Source organism: Oncorhynchus masou, unplaced genomic scaffold (assembly GCF_036934945.1).
Source record: "Oncorhynchus masou masou isolate Uvic2021 unplaced genomic scaffold, UVic_Omas_1.1 unplaced_scaffold_781, whole genome shotgun sequence".
In the NCBI taxonomy this organism is placed as follows: domain Eukaryota; kingdom Metazoa; phylum Chordata; class Actinopteri; order Salmoniformes; family Salmonidae; genus Oncorhynchus; species Oncorhynchus masou.
In genome coordinates, this window is record NW_027014279.1 from 36,536 (window position 1) to 54,035 (window position 17,500).

The 17,500-nt window shown below is 47.3% G+C and overlaps 1 protein-coding gene across 1 annotated transcript in view; it reads left to right on the forward strand.

Annotated features, from left to right (window-relative positions):
• Positions 1-16,591: 16,591 nt before the first annotated feature.
• cdc42ep4a (CDC42 effector protein (Rho GTPase binding) 4a) overlaps positions 16,592-17,500 on the forward strand; it is a 40,555-nt gene continuing 39,646 nt past the window's right edge. The window contains exon 1 of the mRNA XM_064963607.1: positions 16,592-16,906. The gene's annotated coding sequence lies outside the window, so the exon portion shown is untranslated. The remainder of the gene's footprint in view (positions 16,907-17,500) is intronic.

The following is a 17,500-nucleotide window of genomic DNA, read 5'->3' on the forward strand; positions in this document are numbered from 1 at the left end:
GCTAGCTAGCCCTCATTCACACTATAGGGCTGACCCTGAGCCCTACTGGGCTAGCTAGCCCTCATTCACACTATAGAGCTGACCCTGAGCCCTACTGGGCTAGCTAGCCCTCATTCACACTATAGAGCTGACCCTGAGCCCTACTGGGCTAGCTAGCCCTCATTCACACTATAGAGCTGACCCTGAGCCCTACTGGGCTAGCTAGCCCTCATTCACACTATAGAGCTGACCCTGAGCCCTACTGGGCTAGCTAGCCCTCATTCACACTATAGAGCTGACCCTGAGCCCTACTGGGCTAGCTAGCCCTCATTCACACTATAGAGCTGACCCTGAGCCCTACTGGGATAGCTAGTCCTCATTCACACTATAGGGCTGACCCTGAGCCCTACTGGGCTAGCTAGTCCTCATTCACACTATAGAGCTAACTCTGAGCCCTACTGGGCTAGCGAGCCCTCATTCACATTATAGGGCTGACCCTGAGCCCTACTGTGCTGGCTTGGATAGTTTATTTTCACATGATCCTGTCCAGCAAGGTTCCATCTACTATATTGGATGTGTAACCTGGCCAGCGCCGTACAGCTCGCTTTGGCTCACAGTGAAATATTTTGTTGTAGTTGGTTTTACTCGCGTTTACATTTTTTTCTGCTTGTTTCTTAATGACAACGATATTTAAAGGTGTTCTCTCGATATTATAGTAAACATTACAGGCATCTTGGCTAGTATTTTCGCTCTCCCGTGTGTGTGTGTGTGTGTGTGTGTGTGTGCGTGTGTGCGTGTGCGTGCGTGTGCGTGTCTATGAATGAGCGAGAGAAAGAGAGAGCGAGAGAAAGAGAGTGAGAGAGAGTTAAATTTCTCCAAAAAAGAGACAATCATTCAGAATGATGCTTGGCACATTAATAATAGTATTTTACATGACAGCCACGACACGTGACCCAGGAGATGAGTATTGAAGCCTTTGTGAACAAGAGAGCAGGACCAGGCCACAAAGCATCAGCGGACTGTGTCTTACAGAGAACAACACAAAACACAATGAAAGGGAAAAACACTTCATGTGGAAATATGAACCAAGGACGAACGTAAGAGACTGTAACAGGACAGATGACTTCTGGTTCCACGACACTCAATCAGCTACAGCGGCTACAACACCTTCCATGTTCTTCTCACTTACACCCAAAAACATTGTTGCTATTTTATATGTACATATGTGATACGTATTTTGTCTTCATTTTGTTTGAACCGATATTTATTTCTTAATGGTATCTATCAATCACTTCTGTAATGGTAATGTTATCAATCTCATTAAAAACACAAAGTATTGCATAATGTAATCTGTCTGCTTACAGCTACAGTACATTCCTCTGCAACTGCAGGAAATATTCATTTTGACCCAAGTATTGTGGGACATTTCTAATGGGATGGAAACATTTTTTATTTTATTTACCTTTATTTTACCAGGCAAGTCAGTTAAGAACAAATTCTTATTTTCAATGACGGCCTAGGAACAATGGGTTAACTGCCTGTTCAGGGGCAGAATGACAGATTTGTACCTTGTCAGCTTGGGGATTTGAACTTGCAACCTTCTGATTACTAGGCCAATGCTCTAACCACTAGGCTACCTTGCCGCCCCATACGAGACCTTTGGAAGAAGGTACCTGATCACATCCAAGGTCCATCAGGACACTTTAATCACCTGTGTTGTTGTGTGCTGAAACTCACTGTACACATCATAACCACATGATCATGGTACTACTGCAACAATAAATTATTTTATTTTCTACAAATTGTTTCTTTGAACGCCTCAAATTGTAAGCCCTGAAATAGATACCCAGATTCTGTTGAATACTCCTGCAGTTTATTCAGTTTCTACCTGAAGGGTCAGTCTCGTAGGTCTGTAGGAGATATCAAGACCCTGACTGAAGTTGAATAATCAGGTCAGTCTCGTAGGTCTCTAGCAGATATCAAGACCCTCACTAAAGTTAAATAATCAGGTCAGTCTCATTGGTCTGTAGGAGATATCAAGACCCTGACTGAAGTTAATAATCATTAATATGTTGAAGTCTGAATAACATGAACTCGTCCATGTTTACGTACTGTAGCTAGGCAACGCTACTGAAAGAACACCATCCTCCTTCACATAGAACACAAATCTGTCAGAGCCACTAGATGCTGATAGGCAGATAGATGACCTGATTCTTCCCAGCCACATCAGAGAGAGAGCAGGGACAGAGACAGAACAGAGATTAGACAGGGACAGAGACAGAACAGAGTCGAGATGAGACAGGGACAGAGACAGAACAGAGATGAGACAGGGACAGAGATGAGACAGGGACAGAGACAGAACAGAGTCGAGATGAGACAGGGACAGAGACAGAACAGAGTCGAGATGAGACAGGGACAGAGACAGAACAGAGATGAGACAGGGACAGAGACAGAACAGAGATGAGATGAGACAGGGACAGAGACAGAACAGAGTCGAGGTGAGACAGGGACAGAGACAGAACAGAGATGAGACAGGGACAGAGACAGAACAGAGCCGAGATGAGACAGGGGCAGAGACAGAACAGAGATGAGATGAGACAGGGACAGAGACAGAACAGAGATGAGACAGGGGCAGAGACAGAACAGAGATGAGACAGGGACAGAGACAGAACAGAGATGAGATGGGACAGGGACAGATACAGAACAGAGATGAGATGAGACAGGGACAGAACAGAGATGAGATGAGACAGGGACAGAGACAGAACAGAGATGAGACAGGGACAGAGACAGAACAGAGATGAGACAGGGACAGAGATGAGACAGGGACAGAGACAGAACAGAGATGAGACAGAGACAGGGACAGAGACAGAACAGAGATGAGACAGGGGCAGAGACAGAACAGAGATGAGACAGAGCAGAGACAGAACAGAGCCAAGATGAGACAGGGGCAGAGATGAGATGAGACAGGGACAGAGACAGAACAGAGATGAGATGAGACAGAACAGAGCCAAAATGAGACAGGGGCAGAGACAGAACAGAGATGAGATGAGACAGGGACAGAGACAGTACAGAGCCAAGATGAGACAGAACAGAGACAGGACAGAGCCGAGATGAGACAGAGACAGAACAGAGATGAGATGAGACAGGGACCGAACAGAGCCGAGATGAGACGGGGACAGAGACAGGACAGAGCCGAGATGAGACAGAGACAGAACAGAGATGAGATGAGACAGGGACCGAACAGAGCCGAGATGAGACAGGGACAGAGACAGAACAGAGCCGAGATGAGACAGGACAGAGACAGGACAGAGCCGAGATGAGACAGGGACAGAGATAGAACAGAGATGAGATGAGACAGGGACAGAACAGAGATGAGACAGGGACAGAGACAGAACAGAAATGAGATGAGACAGGGACAGAGATGAGATGAGATAGGGACAGAGACAGAACAGAGATGAGATGAGACAGGACAGAGACAGGACAGAGATGAGATGAGATGAGAGATGACAGAGACAGGACAGAGCCGAGATGAGACAGGGACAGAGACAGGACAGAGACAGAACAGAGCCGAGATGAGACAGAGACAGAACAGAGACAGGACAGAGACAGGACAGAGACAGAACAGAGACAGAACAGAGCCGAGATGAGAGTGACAGAACAGAAAACAGACTTAGACAGAGACAGAACAGAACAGAGACAGAGGCAGAACAGAACAGAAAAGAGACTGAGACAGAGACAGAGGTCAGAACGGGGGAGAAGGGATGATGACAGGGAGAAGGGAGGATGACAGGGAGAAGGGAGGATGACAGGGAGAAGGGAGGATGACAGGGGAGAAGGGAGGATGACAGGGAGAAGGGAGGATGACAGGGGAGAAGGGAGGATGACAGGGAGAAGGGAGGATGACAGGGAGAAGGGAGGATGACTGGGAAAATATAACTGGAAAAATATGTATCCCTAGTAGAGGGGAAGGAGAGAGACGAGAGACAACAAAAGGAGAGAGAGAGAGAGAGAGGGGTTGAGAGAGAGAGAGAGAGAGAGAGGTGGGTCCAACGAAATGAGAGGCCCGGCCAACAATCCACAGGAAGCTCCAGAAACCTTATATTTTGCAGAAGCCCTCCTCTGACGCCAGTAATTGGACAGAAAGACAGATCCTTGGCAAATTGTTAATGCATCCACAAACCCAAACAGAGCACTGCAGTTGTCTAGAGATTCTCATTAAGATCCAACTCACAGGGCCAGGAGCCGGATGGAGTGAGTGAGTGAGTGAGTGAGTGAGTGAGTGAGTGAGTGAGTGAGTGAGTGAGTGAGGAAGAAAGTGAAAGAGAGGGAGAAAGAGAGAGAGAGAGAGAGAGAGAGAGAGAGAGAGAGAGAGAATACACTGGGAACTCAGCCAACAAGAACAGGAAATGGCTGTAAACTATGACTGATGGATATTGGCTGTTTAAATACAGTCCTTCATGCTGTTCACTGCATCACAGAAAGTACATAAGGGAGGAGAAAGAGAGAGGGGGGGAGAAGGGGGTAGTTTACAGTAGAGTGCTTGTCAACTTGAAGTTAATCATGCAGCTTTTAGAACAATTGAATTGTCCGAAAAAGTATTTTCCTAAATGATACTATGGATAAATAGAGCTGATGAATTAGTTCACTGACTGTTCTTGCCTAGTGACTTGAACGTGAGGCATCTATCACTCAACAGCATCCCTGCCTGTCTGGGTAACAGAGGCATCTATCACTCAACAGCATCCCTGCCAGTCTGGGTAACAGAGGCATCTATCACTCAACAGCATCCCTGCCAGTCTGGGTAACAGAGGCATCTATCACTCAACAGCATCCCTGCCTGTCAGAGTAACAGAAGCATCTATCACTCAACAGCATCCCTGCCTGTCAGAGTAACAGAAGCATCTATCACTCAACAGCATCCCTGCCTGTCAGAGTAACAGAAGCATCTATCACTCAACAGCATCCCTGCCTGTCAGAGTAACAGAAGCATCTATCACTCAACAGCATCCCTGCCAGTCTGGGTAACAGAAGCATCTATCACTCAACAGCATCCCTGCCAGTCTGGGTAACAGAAGCATCTATCACTCAACAGCATCCCTGCCTGTCAGAGTAACAGAGGCATCTATCACTCAACAGCATCCCTGCCAGTCTGGGTAACAGAGGCATCTATCACTCAACAGCATCCCTGCCAGTCTGGGTAACAGAAGCATCTATCACTCAACAGCATCCCTGCCTGTCAGAGTAACAGAGGCATCTATCACTCAACAGCATCCCTGCCAGTCTGGGTAACAGAGGCATCTATCACTCAACAGCATCCCTGCCTGTCAGAGTAACAGAAGCATCTATCACTCAACAGCATCCCTGCCAGTCTGGGTAACAGAGGCATCTATCACTCAACAGCATCCCTGCCTGTCAGAGTAACAGAAGCATCTATCACTCAACAGCATCCCTGCCTGTCAGAGTAACAGAAGCATCTATCACTCAACAGCATCCCTGCCTGTCAGAGTAACAGAAGCATCTATCACTCAACAGCATCCCTGCCTGTCTGGGTAACAGAAGCATCTATCACTCAACAGCATCCCTGCCAGTCTGGGTAACAGAGGCATCTATCACTCAACAGCATCCCTGCCTGTCAGAGTAACAGAAGCATCTATCACTCAACAGCATCCCTGCCTGTCAGAGTAACAGAAGCATCTATCACTCAACAGCATCCCTGCCTGTCAGAGTAACAGAGGCATCTATCACTCAACAGCATCCCTGCCAGTCTGGGTAACAGAGGCATCTATCACTCAACAGCATCCCTGCCTGTCAGAGTAACAGAAGCATCTATCACTCAACAGCATCCCTGCCAGTCTGGGTAACAGAGGCATCTATCACTCAACAGCATCCCTGCCAGTCTGAGTAACAGAGGCATCTATCACTCAACAGCATCCCTGCCAGTCTGGGTAACAGAGGCATCTATCACTCAACAGCATCCCTGCCAGTCTGGGTAACAGAAGCATCTATCACTCAACAGCATCCCTGCCAGTCTGGGTAACAGAGGCATCTATCACTCAACAGCATCCCTGCCAGTCTGGGTAACAGAGGCATCTATCACTCAACAGCATCCCTGCCAGTCTGGGTAACAGAGGCATCTATCACTCGACAGCATCCCTGCCTGTCAGAGTAACAGAAGCATCTATCACTCAACAGCATCCCTGCCTGTCTGGGTAACAGAGGCATCTATCACTCAACAGCATCCCTGCCAGTCTGGGTAACAGAGGCATCTATCACTCAACAGCATCCCTGCCAGTCTGGGTAACAGAAGCATCTATCACTCAACAGCATCCCTGCCTGTCTGGGTAACAGAGGCATCTATCACTCAACAGCATCCCTGCCTGTCTGGGTAACAGAGGCATCTATCACTCAACAGCATCCCTGCCAGTCTGGGTAACAGAAGCATCTATCACTCAACAGCATCCCTGCCAGTCTGGGTAACAGAGGCGGCTGATTCTGAATAACTATATAGTCTAATGGCCATATCATCACAGACATTGTTAGGCCAGGTGTAGGATGGTTACTCTAACCTGGACTGTTAGGCCAGGTGTAGGATGGTTACTCTAACCTGGACTGTTAGGCCAGGTGTAGGATGGTTACTCTAACCTGGACTGTTAGGCCAGGTGTAGGATGGTTACTCTAACCTGGACTGTTAGGCCAGGTGTAGGATGGTTACTCTAACCTGGACTGTTAGGCCAGGTATAGGATGGTTACTCTAACCTGGACTGTTAGGCCAGGTGTAGGATGGTTACTCTAACCTGGACTGTTAGGCCAGGTGTAGGATGGTTACTCTAACCTGGACTGTTAGGCCAGGTGTAGGATGGTTACTCTAACCTGGACTGTTAGGCCAGGTGTAGGATGGTTACTCTAACCTGGACTGTTAGGCCAGGTGTAGGATGGTTACTCTAACCTGGACTGTTAGGCCAGGTGTAGGATGGTTACTCTAACCTGGACTGTTAGGCCAGGTGTAGGATGGTTACTCTAACCTGGACTGTTAGGTCAGGTGTAGGATGGTTACTCTAACCTGGACTGTTAGGCCAGGTGTAGGATGGTTACTCTAACCTGGACTGTTAGGCCAGGTGTAGGATGGTTACTCTAACCTAGACTGTTAGGCCAGGTGTAGGATGGTTACTCTAACCTGGACTGTTAGGCCTGGTGTAGGGTTGGTTGCTCTAACCTGGACTGTTAGGCCAGGTGTAGGATGGTTACTCTAACCTGGACTGTTAGGCCAGGTGTAGGATGGTTACTCTAACCTAGACTGTTAGGCCAGGTGTAGGATGGTTACTCTAACCTGGATTGTTAGGCCAGGTGAGGGATGGTTACCCTAACCTGGATTGTTAGGCCAGGTGTAGGATGGTTACTCTAACCTGGATTGTTAGGCCAGGTGTAGGATGGTTACTCTAACCTGGACTGTTAGGCCAGGTGTAGGATGGTTACTCTAACCTGGACTGTTAGGCCTGGTGTAGGATGGTTACTCTAACCTGGACTGTTAGGCCAGGTGTAGGATGGTTACTCTAACCTGGACTGTTAGGCCAGGTGTAGGATGGTTACTCTAACCTGGACTGTTAGGCCTGGTGTAGGATGGTTACTCTAACCTGGACTGTTAGGCCAGGTGTTGGATGGTTACTCTAACCTGGATTGTTGGTTACTCTAACCTGGACTGTTAGGACAGGTGTAGGATGGTTACTCTAACCTGGACTGTTAGGCAAGGTGTAGGATGGTTACTCTAACCTAGACTGTTAGGCCAGGTGTAGGATGGTTACTCTAACCTGGATTGTTAGGCCAGGTGTAGGATGGTTACCCTAACCTGGATTGTTAGGCCAGGTGTAGGATGGTTACTCTAACCTGGATTGTTAGGCCAGGTGTAGGATGGTTACTCTAACCTGGACTGTTAGGCCAGGTGTAGGATGGTTACTCTAACCTGGACTGTTAGGCCTGGTGTAGGATGGTTACTCTAACCTGGACTGTTAGGCCAGGTGTTGGATGGTTACTCTAACCTGGATTGTTGGTTACTCTAACCTGGACTGTTAGGCCAGGTGTAGGATGGTTACTCTAACCTGGACTGTTAGGCCAGGTGTAGGATGGTTACTCTAACCTGGATTGTTAGGCCAGGTGTAGGATGGTTACTCTAACCTGGACTGTTAGGCCAGGTGTAGGATGGTTACTCTAACCTGGACTGTTAGGCCAGGTGTAGGATGGTTACTCTAACCTGGACTGTTAGGCCAGGTGTAGGATGGTTACTCTAACCTGGACTGTTAGGCCAGGTGTAGGATGGTTACTCTAACCTGGACTGTTAGGCCAGGTGTAGGATGGTTACTCTAACCTGGACTGTTAGGCCTGGTGTAGGATGGTTACTCTAACCTGGACTGTTAGGCCAGGTGTAGGATGGTTACTCTAACCTGGACTGTTAGGCCTGGTGTAGGATGGTTACTCTAACCTGGACTGTTAGGCCAGGTGTAGGATGGTTACTCTAACCTGGACTGTTAGGCCTGGTGTAGGATGGTTACTCTAACCTGGACTGTTAGGCCAGGTGTAGGATGGTTACTCTAACCTGGACTGTTAGGCCAGGTGTAGGATGGTTACTCTAACCTGGACTGTTAGGCCAGGTGTAGGATGGTTACTCTAACCTGGACTGTTAGGCCTGGTGTAGGATGGTTACTCTAACCTGGACTGTTAGGCCAGGTGTAGGATGGTTACTCTAACCTGAACTGTTAGGCCTGGTGTAGGATGGTTACTCTAACCTGGACTGTTAGGCCAGGTGTTGGATGGTTACTCTAACCTGGATTGTTGGTTACTCTAACCTGGACTGTTAGGCCAGGTGTAGGATGGTTACTCTAACCTGGACTGTTAGGCCAGGTGTAGGATGGTTACTCTAACCTGGATTGTTAGGCCAGGTGTAGGATGGTTACTCTAACCTGGACTGTTAGGCCAGGTGTAGGATGGTTACTCTAACCTGGACTGTTAGGCCAGGTGTAGGATGGTTACTCTAACCTGGACTGTTAGGTCAGGTGTAGGATGGTTACTCTAACCTGGACTGTTAGGCCAGGTGTAGGATGGTTACTCTAACCTGGACTGTTAGGCCAGGTGTAGGATGGTTACTCTAACCTGGACTGTTAGGCCTGGTGTAGGATGGTTACTCTAACCTGGACTGTTAGGCCAGGTGTAGGATGGTTACTCTAACCTGGACTGTTAGGCCTGGTGTAGGATGGTTACTCTAACCTGGACTGTTAGGCCAGGTGTAGGATGGTTACTCTAACCTGGACTGTTAGGCCTGGTGTTGGATGGTTACTCTAACCTGGACTGTTAGGCCAGGTGTAGGATGGTTACTCTAACCTGGACTGTTAGGCCAGGTGTTGGATGGTTACTCTAACCTGGATTGTTGGTTACTCTAACCTGGACTGTTAGGCCAGGTGTAGGATGGTTACTCTAACCTGGACTGTTAGGCCAGGTGTTGGATGGTTACTCTAACCTGGATTGTTAGGCCAGGTGTAGGATGGTTACTCTAACCTGGACTGTTAGGCCAGGTGTAGGATGGTTACTCTAACCTGGACTGTTAGGCCAGGTGTAGGATGGTTACTCTAACCTGGACTGTTAGGTCAGGTGTAGGATGGTTACTCTAACCTGGACTGTTAGGCCAGGTGTAGGATGGTTACTCTAACCTGGACTGTTAGGCCAGGTGTAGGATGGTTACTCTAACCTGGACTGTTAGGCCTGGTGTAGGATGGTTACTCTAACCTGGACTGTTAGGCCAGGTGTAGGATGGTTACTCTAACCTGGACTGTTAGGCCTGGTGTAGGATGGTTACTCTAACCTGGACTGTTAGGCCAGGTGTAGGATGGTTACTCTAACCTGGACTGTTAGGCCTGGTGTTGGATGGTTACTCTAACCTGGACTGTTAGGCCAGGTGTAGGATGGTTACTCTAACCTGGACTGTTAGGCCAGGTGTTGGATGGTTACTCTAACCTGGATTGTTGGTTACTCTAACCTGGACTGTTAGGCCAGGTGTAGGATGGTTACTCTAACCTGGACTGTTAGGCCAGGTGTTGGATGGTTACTCTAACCTGGATTGTTAGGCCAGGTGTAGGATGGTTACTCTAACCTGGACTGTTAGGCCAGGTGTAGGATGGTTACTCTAACCTGGACTGTTAGGCCAGGTGTAGGATGGTTACTCTAACCTGGACTGTTAGGCCAGGTGTAGGATGGTTACTCTAACCTGGACTGTTAGGCCAGGTGTAGGATGGTTACTCTAACCTGGACTGTTAGGCCTGGTGTAGGATGGTTACTCTAACCTGGACTGTTAGGCCAGGTGTTGGATGGTTACTCTAACCTGGATTGTTGGTTACTCTAACCTGGACTGTTAGGCCAGGTGTAGGATGGTTACTCTAACCTGGACTGTTAGGCCAGGTGTAGGATGGTTACTCTAACCTGGATTGTTAGGCCAGGTGTAGGATGGTTACTCTAACCTGGACTGTTAGGCCAGGTGTAGGATGGTTACTCTAACCTGGACTGTTAGGCCAGGTGTAGGATGGTTACTCTAACCTGGACTGTTAGGCCAGGTGTAGGATGGTTACTCTAACCTGGACTGTTAGGCCAGGTGTAGGATGGTTACTCTAACCTGGACTGTTAGGCCAGGTGTAGGATGGTTACTCTAACCTGGACTGTTAGGCCAGGTGTTGGATGGTTACTCTAACCTGGATTGTTGGTTACTCTAACCTGGACTGTTAGGCCAGGTGTAGGATGGTTACTCTAACCTGGACTGTTAGGCCAGGTGTAGGATGGTTACTCTAACCTAGACTGTTAGGCCAGGTGTAGGATGGTTACTCTAACCTGGATTGTTAGGCCAGGTGTAGGATGGTTACCCTAACCTGGATTGTTAGGCCAGGTGTAGGATGGTTACTCTAACCTGGATTGTTAGGCCAGGTGTAGGATGGTTACTCTAACCTGGACTGTTAGGCCAGGTGTAGGATGGTTACTCTAACCTGGACTGTTAGGCCTGGTGTAGGATGGTTACTCTAACCTGGACTGTTAGGCCAGGTGTAGGATGGTTACTCTAACCTGGACTGTTAGGCCTGGTGTTGGATGGTTACTCTAACCTGGACTGTTAGGCCAGGTGTAGGATGGTTACTCTAACCTGGACTGTTAGGCCAGGTGTTGGATGGTTACTCTAACCTGGATTGTTGGTTACTCTAACCTGGACTGTTAGGCCAGGTGTAGGATGGTTACTCTAACCTGGACTGTTAGGCCAGGTGTTGGATGGTTACTCTAACCTGGATTGTTAGGCCAGGTGTAGGATGGTTACTCTAACCTGGACTGTTAGGCCAGGTGTAGGATGGTTACTCTAACCTGGACTGTTAGGCCAGGTGTAGGATGGTTACTCTAACCTGGACTGTTAGGCCAGGTGTAGGATGGTTACTCTAACCTGGACTGTTAGGCCAGGTGTAGGATGGTTACTCTAACCTGGACTGTTAGGCCTGGTGTAGGATGGTTACTCTAACCTGGACTGTTAGGCCAGGTGTTGGATGGTTACTCTAACCTGGATTGTTGGTTACTCTAACCTGGACTGTTAGGCCAGGTGTAGGATGGTTACTCTAACCTGGACTGTTAGGCCAGGTGTAGGATGGTTACTCTAACCTGGATTGTTAGGCCAGGTGTAGGATGGTTACTCTAACCTGGACTGTTAGGCCAGGTGTAGGATGGTTACTCTAACCTGGACTGTTAGGCCAGGTGTAGGATGGTTACTCTAACCTGGACTGTTAGGCCAGGTGTAGGATGGTTACTCTAACCTGGACTGTTAGGCCAGGTGTAGGATGGTTACTCTAACCTGGACTGTTAGGCCAGGTGTAGGATGGTTACTCTAACCTGGACTGTTAGGCCAGGTGTAGGATGGTTACTCTAACCTGGACTGTTAGGCCAGGTGTGGGATGGTTACTCTAACCTGGACTGTTAGGCCAGGTGTAGGATGGTTACTCTAACCTGGACTGTTAGGCCAGGTGTAGGATGGTTACTCTAACCTGGTTTGTTGGTTACTCTAACCTGGACTGTTAGGCCAGGTGTAGGATGGTTACTCAAACCTGGACTGTTAGGCCAGGTGTAGGATGGTTACTCTAACCTGGACTGTTAGGCCAGGTGTAGGATGGTTACTCTAACCTGGACTGTTAGGCCAGGTGTAGGATGGTTACTCTAACCTGGACTGTTAGGCCAGGTGTAGGATGGTTACTCTAACCTGGACTGTTAGGCCAGGTGTGGGATGGTTACTCTAACCTGGACTGTTAGGCCAGGTGTAGGATGGTTACTCTAACCTGGACTGTTAGGCCAGGTGTAGGATGGTTACTCTAACCTGGTTTGTTGGTTACTCTAACCTGGACTGTTAGGCCAGGTGTAGGATGGTTACTCAAACCTGGACTGTTAGGCCAGATGTAGGATGGTTACTCTAACCTGGACTGTTAGGCCAGGTGTAGGATGGTTACTCTAACCTGGACTGTTAGGCCAGGTGTAGGATGGTTACTCTAACCTGGACTGTTAGGCCAGGTGTAGGATGGTTACTCTAACCTGGACTGTTAGGCCAGGTGTGGGATGGTTACTCTAACCTGGACTGTTAGGCCAGGTGTAGGATGGTTACTCTAACCTGGACTGTTAGGCCAGGTGTAGGATGGTTACTCTAACCTGGTTTGTTGGTTACTCTAACCTGGACTGTTAGGCCAGGTGTAGGATGGTTACTCAAACCTGGACTGTTAGGCCAGATGTAGGATGGTTACTCTAACCTGGACTGTTAGGCCAGATGTAGGATGGTTACTCTAACCTGGACTGTTAGGCCAGATGTAGGATGGTTACTCTAACCTGGACTGTTAGGCCAGGTGTAGGATGGTTACTCTAACCTGGACTGTTAGGCCAGGTGTAGGATGGTTACTCTAACCTGGACTGTTAGGCCAGGTGTAGGATGGTTACTCTAACCTGGACTGTTAGGCCAGGTGTAGGATGGTTACTCTAACCTGGACTGTTAGGCCTGGTGTAGGATGGTTACTCTAACCTGGACTGTTAGGCCAGGTGTAGGATGGTTACTCTAACCTGGACTGTTAGGCCTGGTGTAGGATGGTTACTCTAACCTGGACTGTTAGGCCAGGTGTAGGATGGTTACTCTAACCTGGACTGTTAGGCCAGGTGTAGGATGGTTACTCTAACCTGGACTGTTAGGCCAGGTGTAGGATGGTTACTCTAACCTGGACTGTTAGGCCAGGTGTAGGATGGTTACTCTAACCTCGACTGTTAGGCCAGGTGTAGGATGGTTACTCTAACCTGGACTGTTAGGCCAGGTGTAGGATGGTTACTCTAACCTGGACTGTTAGGCCAGGTGTAGGATGGTTACTCTAACCTGGACTGTTAGGCCAGGTGTAGGATGGTTACTCTAACCTGGACTGTTAGGCCAGGTGTAGGATGGTTACTCTAACCTGGACTGTTAGGCCAAGTGTAGGATGGTTACTCTAACCTGGACTGTTAGGCCAGGTGTAGGATGGTTACTCTAACCTGGACTGTTAGGCCAGGTGCAGGATGGTTACTCTAACCTGGACTGTTAGGCCAATACACAACGTGCAGAGCGAACGGCTGAAGGAATGAACTGCAGCAGACCTTCAGATGGATCATGGGCTGGGAACCCTGACACTGTCAGGACCATACGGTTCTGATGAAGGACGAATATTTTCCATCAAATCTAACAATTCTGCAAGAAAATTGCAATCTTCTCCCGGGCATCCTGGGTATTCCTGTTCAACCTGAGTGTGACGTAATTACACCTCACTTAGTTGATGTAGTTTTAAATGTAGGCCTATGAAGCGCTGTTGGCTGAGCAGTAAAATATGGTGTGGTTATTATTCCAGCCTAGTGAACATTAGTTTTAGTCTACCTTCGACTGAAACATGTTAGCCAGCTTGTTAAGTCCTCTTCTCTCCCATTGGACCTGGCTATCAGGGGGATTTGGAAAGGTTGTGGCTGTTGTTATATTATGATAACCCACTTACTGTGGCACATCTGATGCTGTGTATAATAAACAGATTAACAATAGCGGCACAAGCATAGATTCAGCAGCATGGATAGAGCTGTGGCTGATCACTCCAGAGTCAAGCCTGTGATCTCTTGCATGAGACGAGCCGGATTTGAAAAAGTCGCTTTTTGATGAAAAAAAGTTCTGATGTCCGCAATTTTTTCCTCTTAAGACATGTCACCCACTTTGAAGCTAAAACAAAGTCAAGTCACAGGCCTGCAGATGAGACAGATCCCAAATAGTTGGTTTCTTAGTAAAAAAAAATGATTTTCGCCAAAAGACGTCCGCATGCTTCCCAACCGAAACAGTTCGGAAGAGTTTGTGTAAATATCATGATTTTACATTTTGTGACGTTTTTGTTTGTTTTGGACTATTTTGGCTGTTTGGGCGCAGCCTTTCTGGAGGCAAGCTGAAGTTCGGAGCCGAAGCTCATTCGTTGGTGATTGGTCAACAGTAACGATTCTTTAATGACGAGAGACGACTCGTTTTCATGCATTTGTTCATTGAGAAATAACTAAATAAATACTGCACCGAACATCTGAGTTAGATGAAAGAATTTGTTCTTAACTGACTTGCTCACTTACATAAAGGTTAAATTAAATTTAAAAAAATAAAAAAATTCAAATTCCCAAGACTAAAATCTCCTCTGCAAAACGTCAAGGAATTTCTTGAGTTATCTTAGATTATTTCTGACTATTTTGAGGAAATATACTTCATCTCAAAATGGACAAACAGTACTATTGCCAACTTTTTCTCATCAACTTTTTTCTCATCAAGCAAAGGTCTTTTCAGGGAGTATGAGAGCACACTCGTTCGGCTTCGGCTCACGTAGTTAGGCTAGACGCCAGCCGAACTGGAGAATGCTGACGCCTTAAACCGTCCGGCCTCACGCACACCAGGAACCTTCCTCTAAAACTGTGCATCCTCTACTTAAAGGCTGTTATCACCCCCTTGAGAGGAGCCCTTTTCCACATGTTACCTCTCACGCCCCTGAGTCGAACCAAAGACAATGCTCGGTCCGTCGGGGTGACCCTATCATAATGAATCTGCTATCATAATGAATCTGCTATCATAATGAATCTGCTATCATAATGAATCTGCTATCATAATGAATCTGCTATGAATCTGCTATCATAATGAATCTGCTATGAATCTGCTATCATAATGAATCTGCTATGAATCTGCTATCATAATGAATCTGCTATGAATCTGCTATCATAATGAATCTGCTATCATAATGAATCTGCTATGAATCTGCTATCATAATGAATCTGCTATGAATCTGTTATCATAATGAATCTGTTGATAGACTGCATTCCACCCACCTCAATAACGCATGCTGGTCATTCCCCTTTGATTTATAAACCCTGCACCTATTGGAAATCATCTTGTAAGTCATGTGACTATAGGTCTACTTATCCCCTCCCTGGACAGTAAGTCATGTGACTATAGGTCTACCTATCCCCTCCCTGGACAGTAAGTCATGTGACTATAGGTCTACCTATCCCCTCCCTGGACAGTAAGTCATGTGACTATAGGTCTACCTATCCCCTCCCTGGACAGTAAGTCATGTGACTATAGGTCTACTTATCCCCTCCCTGGACAGTAAGTCATGTGACTATAGGTCTACCTATCCCCTCCCTGGGCAGTAAGTCATGTGACTATAGGTCTACCTATCCCCTCCCTGGACAGTAAGTCATGTGACTATAGGTCTACCTATCCCCTCCCTGGACAGTAAGTCATGTGACTATAGGTCTACCTATCCCCTCCCTGGACAGTAAGTCATGTGACTATAGGTCTACCTATCCCCTCCCTGGACAGTAAGTCATGTGACTATAGGTCTACCTATCCCCTCCCTGGGCAGTAAGTCATGTGACTATAGGTCTACCTATCCCCTCCCTGGACAGTAAGTCATGTGACTATAGGTCTACCTATCCCCTCCCTGGACAGTAAGTCATGTGACTATAGGTCTACCTATCCCCTCCCTGGACAGTAAGTCATGTGACTATAGGTCTACCTATCCCCTCCCTGGACATTAAGTCATGTTACTATAGGTCTACCTATCCCCTCCCTGGACAGTAAGTCATGTGACTATAGGTCTACCTATCCCCTCCCTGGACAGTAAGTCATGTGACTATAGGTCTACCTATCCCCTCCCTGGACAGTAAGTCATGTGACTATAGGTCTACCTATCCCCTCCCTGGACAGTAAGTAATGTGACTATAGGTCTACCTATCCCCTCCCTGGACAGTAAATCATGTGACTATAGGTCTACCTATCCCCTCCCTGGACAGTAAGTCATGTTACTATAGGTCTACCTTTCCCTCCTTTGGCTGTGTGAGATATGGTACCTGTTGGTCCACACACACGAATTTGAATGTTTGGAAAACATGCGTGGCCCACCCAGAGCCTTTAGTCGGTCTCAGTACAGTGAGCATAGCCTAATTCTAGAATACCCCTCTATCGCTTTAAGACGCCATGTGGGAGGGGCGTGGTCAGACTCACGAAAGCAGTGGAAACGCGATGAACGCTGCACCGGTGTACAGCAACCCCTGACAGAAGCACAGAGGATGCATCATAGCTACTATTTTACTATTGAAATCAACTTCACTATCTTATTTTGGTGCTGATTTGTTTTTAAATAAAAATAATAGAATTGGGAGTTTGGAAGAGTCGATAGGATATATATATATTCTCTATATTTTGCCTGGTCCCGTTGTTGAGCGGATCCTAGCCTTCTACAAGACAAGCCAACAGACAACGTTGTTGTGTGATGAACGCGCCCTTGTCTTGAACCTGGGGCCTCTTTGAAACTGTCACGCGGATCAACGCCTTGTGAATGGGATGCTTTTCACGGTGAGTTCCGCGTGGCCTATGCATGGGCTTTAAATTAGATTCATTAAAAAAAAACGTAATTGTGGATATTTTATTCCGTTTTGATCATAGTGCATGCAGCTTACAAACAGACAGAAGCGCAGATAGGGGGGACCACGGGGGGTGAATATTGGGAGGGGAGACGCTTTTGTAATCATCAACCAGGCTACTTACTGTTCCCTCGTCAGTGATCCTCGGCCGTATAGAAACTGGGCTTAACTTGGGTCATTTCATGATTCTCTTTTTAACAGTTTAATTGGAGTAGTTGTCTCCTTTCTGTCGAGTGTAGATGATTCCTCACATTACAAAGAACAGCCAATTGCAACATGCGGTGGTTTTGGGCGCTGCCGGGTGCCTGTTTATTGAATGCAGCGATGTTGCAAAAATAGGCTCGTGTTACTTTGTTGGCTTTTCTGTGTCTGGGTTCATGATCATTTGCTTTCCGTCTTGAACTCAAAATAATAAGACGTTGTTTTTTAGGTTTTCTGTTGGAATTCTGCTTTCAGTGGACTTAGAATTTCATATTTCTTAACTTTATATTCGACTGATTCATTTAGCAGTTGTGTAGCTTAAAGG